Source organism: Centropristis striata, chromosome 6 (assembly GCF_030273125.1).
Source record: "Centropristis striata isolate RG_2023a ecotype Rhode Island chromosome 6, C.striata_1.0, whole genome shotgun sequence".
NCBI lineage: Eukaryota > Metazoa > Chordata > Actinopteri > Perciformes > Serranidae > Centropristis > Centropristis striata.
The window spans coordinates 28,714,189-28,726,398 of record NC_081522.1 but is presented as its reverse complement, the minus strand read 5'-3'; positions in this window follow the sequence as shown (position 1 = coordinate 28,726,398).

Below are 12,210 nucleotides of genomic sequence, written 5' to 3'. Positions count from 1 at the left end.
GTACTCGGAAATGCCTCTTGGCAAGCTCAAGAGGTCCAATATATATATATATATATATATATATATACACACATATATATATATTTTGCCAGCTTGCCATCTTTTAGTTATTAATATATTTTCCTTGAAATAAATGATCTAAAAAGACTGTGAGTTTGGATATGATGGCGTCACAGGCGTTCTTTTACCCAACTTCCTCTTTTATCCCATTACATGTTTCAGATTCAAACACATACTTCATAAGACCCAAAACCACATGCAAGCCTACACAAAAACCTATTTATTTACAGTAACATGAGGAGGAACTGTAATTTCAGTCCTATCCCATCTTTCACCAGTAGAGTCTGCACAGGAGTAACCAAAGAGACACAGAGCCCTTTGCAGAAACAGCAGGCAGTTGAAAAGCGCCTTTTAAGGGCATGAGATCTACTATGTGAGTGCACTGAGCTGGGTGTGTTGCATTGTAATGAGGTCTTGTAGGACAGTGGAGGCACCCACGTCGGCACAGCTGAATGTTAAGGTGACATGCAGCCATCTGCCCACGCCAAGCAAACAGCCTGGTATAAACAGGATACCAATGATGAATCAGTGGTTTAAGATGAACCACAGAGATAGAAAATCATATCTGAACTGGAGTTTTCTGGAGAACATTGACTGTGCAAACAAGGTCCAGAGTAGTCTGAATTTAGCAGGGTCTGTAGCTACATTGTTAGTTTTATGTACAATATATAGTGAGCCAAATGTAGTCGTTTTATTAGTGCTGAATTGCCACCATTATAAAGTTTTGCCCTCTTTAGTTAACCGTGTTACGGTGAGGCTACATATAGAACACACTGTTGCTTAGCTTTGGGGAATTTTGGGCTACTTCAGACACACAGGATATAGGTAAATTATACAAATGTGTGCTGATGCTAGTCAGTGTGATCAAGAATGAGCAAAGTTGAGTGTTATATTTTTGGTCAATTCTAACAGAGGTTCATGTAATTTTATAGCCTGGCTAACACCAGACCAAATCTCATTGGAGATTAGGTCTGGACACCTTCAATGCATTTCTCCGTAGAGGAGGTGTGGTTTACGATCCTCCGGAGCCGTTTATTGGGCGCTTAGAATGTCTATCAAAGCGTCTGTAGGTAGCTCTTAGCCAATCAGATCAGTTATACCAGATGACGTAGTAGAGCAACAGAGATGGATGTTTGTTGTGTGTGTGTCTGTGAGAGAGTGTTGCTGCTGCTTTGCTTCTCCAGTTCTCGCTTTCTGCAAGATTATTTATTTTCACGCTTTATTCCCCCTCATGTCATTCAGCCACACACATCCACTGATTTTATGGGCAACAAACAAGCTGCTGCGGGTCTCTGGGGGCTCCGCTGTCCCCCGATTCGGAGCGAGATCACCGGCGGTGACCGGCGGTCTCACCGGCTCGGCGCAACGAGCCGCAGAAACCGCCCGTGCGGCGCTAATAGCCCCACTACCGGTGATCTGGCTCCGAGCCGGGGGACAGCGGAGCTGCCGAGAGACCTTTCGCCTTTCAACTTTCACTCTAAACTATTTAAAACACCATCTACAGCTAAAGAGAGTTTCGCGTCTGCAGCAGCCATGTTGGATCCGGAAAGCTTCCAAGTGCCGAGTAGTACGCGTCATCGTCTCACCGTCCCTCCCCGCTCTGTGATTGGATCCCTAAAACAGGGCTAGCGAAATCGCCTAGTTGCCAGACTGCCTGGAGGTTCGAAATCAAATTCGAGCGCGCAAGGCAGTCTGGGTATACCCAGGCTAGTAATTTTATACAAAGAATACAAAGTGGGCAAAATAGTTTTAGGTGCATTGTACTATTGCCGTTATTTTTGAAAGGACACATCATTTTTGCCTAAAAGTTTGATTGAGAGAGACAAAATAAAACACTAAACTTCACTTTTTTATTCCATTACAAGCTGATGAAACTGAAAAGGTCAAAATATATAATCCAAATATATCTGCAAGTCACAAAGCAGATACAAGTTGTAAATGGTTTTCACCAAAATAAATGTACGAAACAGAGAAAAACTGAATAATTTTTGCTGGCCATAAATCTAATCCATGAGCTTTACCATTTGTCAGACACCAAATCACATATCAGTGTGTAATACTATGAGACAAGAGTTTAAAGATCAATCATTTTTGGCATCTTTCTGCATCAATTAAGTGGGCTTATTTAGGAAAATTAAGGGTTCTTCTTATTTTCATGCAGGCCTCAAGTTGGTCTGAACACAGAAGGGCAGGATTTAGGATGATAATAAATGCAAAAATACACTGTAACAGCAGGAAAAGTAGACAGGGATCTCAAAGTAAGCTAATGGAATAATGTCAGCAAGCAATGTTTGATTAAAACGTTAAACAGTGTTAAAATAATCTGTTACTCTGTCTATTTTTCTGTCTCTGTTGTCTGTCTCTGTGTATGAGGGTCACTATCTGTGTGACGAAGTGTGTGCGTAATTCACTAACCTTGTGTGTGCTACCTCTCTCAATGCAATTATGGATTAATCATGCAATATACTTTTGATACAATGATTTTGATCGTGTGTTAATATTGGTTTACAAACTGTAATTACTTTAAATACATATATTCCATTTGCTTAAACTGATTAAGATTCTATAATCACATAAAATATATAATTTTTGTGATTATAGAATCTTAATCAGTTTAACTAGTCGATGCTGATTGGCTACTGTTGAGGTGGGATATGAAGTGAGTAGAACTCGACACAACCACAACATTACAGCGCCATTTTTAAAAGAAATAAGCAGAGCAGACTGGGACGAGAGAATCGAGAACAAGAAACCAAAGAAGAGAAGACGATGGACAAAGGAAAAAGAAAGACTGCCGACAACTCATCTCATGTCTCGACTATTTGGACTCGCCACGTCGGTCTGTTGTCAGCGTCGGGTCACTGACGTCACAGTCGAAATTGTCGCAGAACTATTTACGACACATTCAACCTTAGCCGCTACAAAAGTACCTGCATGAAACAGAGGCCGAGGGGAACTAACAAGTGGGCGGAGCCAAAACACACTTTCCAAAAAGTACTCAAAAAGTACTCAGTGGAAAAACGCCTATTACTGCTTGTTGAATTTGACTGTAGAGGCTAAAGGGGCGAATTCACACAGAAAAGACATTATAGCCACTCTGGGTTAACGGCTGTAAAACCTATAGGTGAAGTCAGTCTCCTTACAGTCTCTTTAGATGAGTCTCTGTAGCTCCCTCTCTTTGCTATTTTCATTCTCTCTGTTTCTTCATAGATGTTTCAAGCAGGTACAGACAGAACAAGGACACATACATGGTTCACTGATGATTGTGTACACACGTTCCCATAAAAGACAGACTTGGCTTGATAACTATGAACTGTGTTCCTTCTTCTATACTGATTCAGCTGTCAGCAAGTTGAGACTTGAGAAGTGAGTCTTGGTAGTTCTTCTTTTCTCTTCCCTTTGCCCCTAACCCTCCTCACTGTTGCATCCCTATATGGTAAAATCTCACTGATGAATGACTACACAGGAAATCCATCATGTGTATACCAACTTTTTAAAAAAGTAAAAAAAAAAAAAAAAAAGCCACACACCACACACATTGACTGAAAGTGTCAGCCGACTTCAAAGTGTTCTTGCATTTCCATTTCAAGAATTCTGCACTGGCAAGCCACTTGTAATTGTAGTCATTTGTGCTTTGTCTGTAATAAACCCGGTCACATGAAATGTTCATGCATTCTTTTGAAAGAGCTTCTGCAAGGAAAGACACAATGACATGCAGTGAACATTATCCTAACCCATATCATTTGAGGGTTTAAACACAAATGGCATATGAGGTCTGTCACAGGGGGGTTGGGGGGTCCAAGGTCCCACAACCATTGAGTTCCTATACATATTTGTCTTGTACGCCTGAGTCATTTGCATGTGTTTACTGATGGATTTCAATAAGGAGGACACTGCTGAGCCTGAGACCATTTTTGTTTTCTTACAAAAGAAATGCTGCATTTTTGAAACACTACTTATTGTCATGTGGTTTCTTGACAATAAAATGAACTATCTCGAGGCAGAAGTTCTAGTAGAAGAAGTAGTAGAAGAACTAGTAACCACACACAATCTTGTATGGACTCATGCTTGAAACTGAGGCCAATATTTGCATGAGAGTGACCAACAATTCACCTAACATAAGCAAGCAAACAAACACATATTCATACTGTACATACATGGACATTTATTAAGAAGCGTATCTCTTCCTGTCAGCTGCACTGAAAGACAACTTCCTCATTCTGGTCCGTGTGACGGCAGCTGATTCATCTGCTGAAGTCATCCAAGATGTGATCACAGCTTTCATGTGGGTGTTGGGACTTGTGCAACCTTGTTAAACAGAAATGTTGCAGACTGCAGCTCAAGTACACTCATGACAGAACTTAGATGTTTCACATCTTAGATAAGTAGTTTGTCTGACATTTCGTCAGCCAGGTGAGAACAACAGGGCTCATGAAGCAAAGTACTATGGTAATATACTTTTTCATTATATGATATGCATGTTTTGTTTTTTAATGCTCCTCAAATTGGATTGGACAAACAATTTGTAGACTTTGAAAATTATTTTTTTCTTATCTTGGTAAAAGTGCTCTCAACTACTCAAATAATTTCTCTTTCATAAGAGAAGAACAGAAAAAATGGTTATTAACCTTAACACAATAAGAACAAACAATGCATCCGAACAAAACCAAGACGAAATTTGATCATGTGTTGCTTCCTCCATGAGGCCTATTAAAAATCTGAAGGGTCACAAATTTTACCTGACATACAAATAAGTGTAATACCTGAAAATATAAAATTGTATAAAATTAGTGGGTTTAAAACGTAAGGGTGCTCCACATTGCATATTATGTTCTGGACCAGAGCCAACACCATAAATGTTAGTGACATCTTCCATGATAAAGGTGCAGTCATAGTACATTTCCATTCTGGGAATACATGCTCTGCTTTCTTTTCACTTCAATTGAAACTCTTGATTTTAGGCAGGCTTTACTTTCTTGGTCCAGACTAATGAATGGCTCCAGTAGACTAACAGATCAGTCACTCATAAGATTAATACCACTTTCACACCAGTGTGCTTCACATGAAACTACAGCCAGCAGCCGTTTAGCTTAGCTTAGTTTAGCTTAGCCTAGCTTCCCTTAGCTTAGCTTAGCTTCACTTAGTTTAGCTTTGCATAGCTTAGTTTAGCTTTGCTTAGCTTAATTTAGTTTAGTTTAGCTTTTCTTAGTTTAGTTTAGTTTAGCTTTGCATAGCTTAGCTCAGTTTAGCTTAGTTTAGTTTAGCTTATCTTATCTTATCTTATCTTATCTTATCTTAGCTTAGCTTCACTTAGTTTAGCTTAGCTTAATTTTGTTTAGTTTAGCTTATTTTAGCTTAGTTTAGTTTAGCTTTGCGTAGCTTAGCTCAGCTAAGCTTAGTTTAGCTTAGCGTAGTTTAGTTTATCTTATCTAATCTTGTCTTAGTTTAGTTTAGCTTTGCTTTGCTTTGCTTTGCTTAGCTTTGCTTAGTTTTTGTAAAAACAACATGTTGGGGTTTAACAACAGCTGGTTGCTAGGCTACTGCTCAGAGCCAAGAAATAGGTCAGGTGCATAACTTCCTGTAAAAAGGCAAATTGTTGATTTTACAATTTGCTTTGTGCAGGTTAAGGAGACAAGATATATTGTCTTAATTTGTGAGAATTTTAGAGAAGCAGGTTTCTTTCGGACAGGGCCTGGTTAGCTCTTTCTGTTTTCTGTAAGCTAAGCTAACTGTAGCTTTATACTGTACTGAGTGCATTTTGTGAATAATACTTCTGCTGGACCTAACATGTTGTTGACATGTTTCTGTTCTCGTCTTACATGATGCTGAGTGATTACACTTTAGCAGATTAGATATTATATGTGTATTCAGTTTGGGTTTTCTATATTACGAGATGTAGCCATAGCTTACAGATCAGTGCCCCAGTCCCCTGACAGCTCTCCAGTTGAACCATGCCTTGATTTACAATGATATTATACAAAAGCTGGTTTAAGAGTCATCAAAGTGTCGTTTAAATGCACAGCCATTCTAATTCTTATTATTAAGGTCTCTGTGCACAGAAGCAGTTGACCTTTCACTGTAACCTCATGGCTACAGAAGACATCCCAGAGTACCAATAGGGCAGGTTCAATAAATAAATAACTATTTTACTGGATGTCACTGATCCATACAAAGCAGAGAGTTATAGTTTAATTAAAAGGAGAGCAGAGAAGGAATAGATGAGCACAGTGTATTAATAAGGGGAGTGAATGGGGGAGGCAAAGCTGAATAGAAAGAGAAAGTTTTTTTTTTAAAGGACAGTAATCAGTCGAGACAGCAAAAAGAGGGTCAGAAAGCAGAATTATGTAAGATATGGCTGTGGTCTGACAGAGACAGACAAAGGGAAAATGCAGACGGGAGGAGGAAAGGAGATATGTGTTGCCTTAAGGCATAACATTAAGATGAGGCTGAGTGGAGCTGTTGTGTGGGCTAATGGCAGTGTGACACAGGCATGTGACACTCAAAAGAAGATCCTTGGTCTAGGAACAATCCTCCTCACTTAATAGGTTTGTGAGAAATGTTCTATAGGGTTATTGACATGGTTTCATAGTCAATAACTTGACATACTGTACATGTACAGTACCATATAATATGTCAGATTATAAGAGTATACAGTAAAACAATATAGTACAATATAGCGGGATGTGAAAATATGGCATCAAACAATTGTGATACTGTACATGTATATGCACTCAATACAATTAGATATGATGCAATCTAATATATACAATTCAATACAAACTGTATATGATGTGATACAATGGAATAGGATGCATTATGATGCAATTAGATATATAAAAAAAATACTACAAAGTTAATACACGGCTGTTCATAAAGTTGGAATAAAATATTTTATACCTCTTTCCATGAAATGATTGTGACAATGTGATTTATTCTTGACAGATACAGTGTATATCTTCTCAAAACATTATTAACCAATCTCTTCCAAACATATCATAATGATAATAAAACCACAGTTAACAGAGGATTGGGTCTGGAAACAAAGTTATTACAACTTTATGGCTGACCATGTATAATGCAACAAGACAATTCAAATGCAATACCATGATGTTTATGAAGCATTTTAATATGATATCAAATCATCAATCAATCAAAATTACTTTATTCATCCCCAAGAGGAAATTCAGTTAGTCTGGTAGAATCTCTTGAAGAATGAGACAGCCTGATGGCTGTAGGAGCGAAGGATCTTTTGAATCTCTCCGTCCTGCAAAGGAGAGAGAGGAGCCGTCTTCTGCTGTTTTTTTGGTCCATAAAGGTTTTGTGTAGCGGATGATCCAGGTATTTCAGGGCGGCCTCAAACATGTTGACAGGTCATCTCTCCACCACCTCCTCCAGTGTGTCCAACCTGGCTCCAACCACAGAACCAGCTCTTTAGACCAGTCTGTCCAACCGCCTTCATCTCTGTGTCTGATGCTGCCTCCCCAGCAGACTGCAGCATAAAACAACACACTACCACCACCACAGACTGATAAAACATCTGCAGCATCTTACTACAGATGTCCAGAGATCTGAGCTTCCTTAAGAAAAAGAGGTGGCTCTGCCCCTTTTTGTAGAGAGCGTCTGTGTTTAGGGACCAGTCCAACTTATTATCCAGGTATACACCTAGATACTTAGAACTTGGCACCATCTCCATGTTCACCCCACAGGTATTCACTGGCTGAAGGGGGGGCTTGAACCTGCGGAAATCTATGATAATTTCCTTAGTCTTTGAGGTGTTCAGTAGGAGATAGTTCTTGTGACTCCAGTCACTGAAGGCTTTTATCAGATCCCTATATTCAGATTCCTGTCCATTCCTGATACACGCCACAATAGCAGTGTCGTCAGAGTACTTCTGGATGTGGCAGGACTCAGAGTTGTATTTGAAGTCCCCTGTGTACAGTGTGAACAGGAATGGAGCCAGAACAGTCCCTTGTGGAGCCCCTGTGCTGCTCATTCATGTCCCAGAAACACAGTTCCCCAACCTGACATACTGTGGTCTTCCTGTCAGGTAATCTGTGATCCAGGAGATGAAGGAAAGATCCACTCCCATCTCTGTGAGCTTGTTTCTAAGTATGTTGGGTTGGATGGTGTTGAATGCGCTTGAAAAATCAAAGAACATTATTCTCACATAAGCACCAGATATGATACAGTCATTACAACACTAAACAAAACACCTAATACAAAACAATATACAATTACACTGAACCACCTTAAGAACCAATACAGCATGAGTATACATTACAATATGATCCACCCACCATTATATAATGATGATACACTGTGATATGATATAATGGTTTATATACATAATATTTTGTGATACAAAACCACACATTAAAACTTGATACAATTCAAAGATAAAATAACACAAGATACAGTAAGAAGAAATATGATTTCTGGGTTCAAATCCTGCTCGGTGAATGAAAAACAATAATTACCAGCCTGGTAGAGTACAGTATAATATCACACAATATGTGCTATATAATATAAAACCATCAGTTACAAGTGCATACAAAGAAATCCTGTATGGCAGCACAGTGAGTATTAGCATTTATCTCTTTCCATTTCCCTTAGTCCCTTGACATTTCAAGTACAAGTTACATCCTTCTAAAATGGGTTTGTATTTGGGAATTATTTAATCTTATAGATTATCTGGGACCAGTTCAGCTGATACAACTCAACTCTGTAAAGTTAACCTGGTCAGTCACCCTGACCCTGAGTCAGGAAAAAGCATCCAGACTTATGTTTAGTTTCAGGTTTAAGTCCTCCTCCGGGCATGTGTTAAAGTACTCTGCTATGTGTCATATTTTGTGTTTTTACTACCCCACCAGCCCTCCAACATCCTCATGTTAGGTTGACCTGTTTAAGAGCAGTGCATCTGCAGACTGCAGCAGTAGTTTCACATGTGGTTTATTTTCTGTGTAGGGTAAGCATTTGAGAAATTTAGCTATACATGTTTGAACCCAGTGGTGGAATGTAACTTAAGTACATTTACTCAAGTACTAATTCATTTTGAGGTACTTGTACTTTACTTGAGTATTTCCATTTTATGTGACTTTATACTACTACCTAACTACCTAACCTAACCTACGACTAACTACTACTACTCCACTACATGTAGCTAACAGCTTTAGTTATTTTTCATATTAAGTAGTTAAAAGAAGCCCTATCTTTATAAAATTAAAATGCTGCTTACATAAATGCATCAATAACAATAATCTAATAATATATTTAGGAAATGTACTGGAACCTCAGTGGGTCAATTCTGCATAACGAGTACTTTTACTTTTGATACTTTAAGTGCATTTTGATGCTGATACTTTTACTTCAGCAAGGTTTGAATGCAGGACTTCTTCTTGTAGTGGACTTATTTTACAGTGTGGTATTAGTACTTTTACTTAAGTAAGGGACGTGAATACTTTTTCCTCCACTGTTTGAACCTCCAGACTCAAACAAGGAGTCTGTTGTCTCACAAATTCAGCAACTTACAAGTATAGATAGCATCTTTTAACTTGTTATCTTGTAATTGGCAGTGGCTCAAACAGCCTTCATGGTTGGGAAACAAATCTGCTACTGTGTTATCAAGCCGAGTGTTAGCTCAGTGAAGTGTTAGTACTTTTCCTATTTGAAGTCCGTATTTAGCCAAGAATGGTCCAAGTGCCTGGCAGAATTCTTGCTATGCCCATTTTTTATATGGGATGCTTTGGAAAAGTTAGACAAGGATCCCATCATGAATTTATCCTCAATTAGGGTTGGCGGAGGACATCATTTTTATACAACCACTAACAGTTTTGAGATTTTGATATTGCCACATTTCAATAAAAACAATATACATTAATGAAAAGTCAGTCAATATAGTGTATGATATTATAAGTTTTAATGTATAAATTACAATCATGATTACAAGATTTATACATTTTTGTTATAGTGTTAGTCACTAGTGTAGTCATCTGAGAATAGCCCAGTTGTTGTGAGCAAGAACACTCTTGTCCTGATTGCAATCTGAACATATTGCCATTCATCTGTGAACTCCAAAGAACACGTTTGAACTTGGCGGACTCTGGATTTAGAGGTGAAAGCCTTTGGTATAGCCATGATATCTGTCAGTTACAAGAAGAATATTAAAAGCTGGGTCCATCCATTTCAATACAAAATGAGACAGCTTCTCACTTGATTTATTACCTCAGACATTTTTTAGGACAACGCTATGGTCTCAATAGCTAGTAAAAAAATATTCTTTAAGACAATATGATGTTAATATTGTAAATAGTGTTCCCATTTAGAAGAAAAAAGAAGATAAAGAATTGTATGATTTGGGGCGTGGCTACCTTTGATTGATAGGTTGCTAACAAGGTCAGCTGTCACCAGGAGAAAGAAAAAGCAATGCATATTTAGGACACTGTGTCAGTTAAGTATTTTTTAAAAAAGGACGTTTACCAGCTTGGTCTCATAACTTTGACTTTTCCACACTGTATTTTCACTCAATGACATTCATTAAAAATGTCTTTTTCAGCGTTTTGTTGGACTAATAGACACTCCAAAGAGTCGCTATTCAGTTTTCAGTAAGTAACGTACATTATGTTTTTGTCTTTTGCTAGCCAAAATTAACATCCCACTTAATGCTCCAGTTAATGCTAACATGAATTAGCAGAGACTTGGCTCAGTCCAGTTGCCGATGTAGAGAGACGTGTAGTCAGTGTGGTCAGATCCCTCTCGCTCCTCCAAATATGGTCTGTGCCCAGTTTCCGGAAACAATATGGTGACAGATGTAAAGAAAGATGGCCACGAGTGTAACGTCAAACTCGATGCGTCATGGTGACTACGTCCATTATTTATATACAGTCTATGGTTGAGAGCCTTGTGTATTCAAATGTAAATAAAACCAGACTAACTTGCCAATAAAGATGACATCATTGAAGTAGTATTTTTTTATGTGGTAAATGACTCAGAAGCTGATCATCAGTAGTCATACAAATCCAATAACAACTGACATCACAGTGAACAGACACCCCACTGTCAGCGTGTCTTTAGAGTGTAAACGCACTCAGTAAACTCGGTAAACAGATGCTCATTTGAGATGGGAGAATGAAGTGGCCCTCAGCTCGTTAGTCTCTGACAATGGCACCTCTGTGCCAACACTGTGCAGCGCTGGCACACAGGAACACTGAGAACTGACCCATTCACACTCACATTCCCTCTCCGTCACTCTGTCTTCCCTATTCACATGGCCTGGAAGAATCTGAAAAGAGACCCACCCCACTCCCCCACCCCCAATTTGCTTTGCAAATTTCAATTTCCAAGCCCCCCTTCGTCCTCTCGCCAACCATTATCTCTCTCTCTCTCTCTCTCCTTCGCTGGCTCTTTCTGTCTCTCCCTCCCTCATCACGTTTCAGTCAAGCCCCCAACACCTTCCCAATTTACATTTTATTTAGAATGACTGCCACAGTGAGAGAAATTAGTAGACATTCCTGAATCACAAAAACATTACAAGCAATGAAAATAAAAACGTTTAAGAGGTCAGAGTCATAGTGCCTTTATAAAATCCCTATATAGCGACCATATACGAGTGCAAATTATATTCTCCAGGCTTAAAGTTAGTGCTGTTAGATGATTAAAAAAAATTTAATTGCATGATTTTCCATAGTTTATTAAAGCAATTAAACCCACATTTTTCATCTTTTCAAAATGCAAATTAAGAAGAGATATATATTACCTATTTATTCTTAATCTAACATGGGAGTGGAAAAATATGCTTGCTTTATGCAAATGTATATAGATTTATTATTGGAAGTGAATTTGCAGCAGTAGTTAGATGACTACTCAAGTATTCATAGAACTGGAGTTACATCCAGTAACTACTATTTCCCACTGCTGATCAAAATAATGTGCTGGCACCCTGAGGTCACTGTGACTAACTGCTTTAGTTATTCCCAACTCCTCCGCTACTTTTGCAGTCTTCACACAAGTACCTTTGATACAATGACAGATCTGAAAGTTTAGTACAGTAGTTGGATGAGATTTGAATTACTTCAAGCAGACCCTCATCCTCCACAATTTTAACTGGACAAACAGGACTAATGGGACTGTTTGGATTAGCTGTGTGCTTGGCTT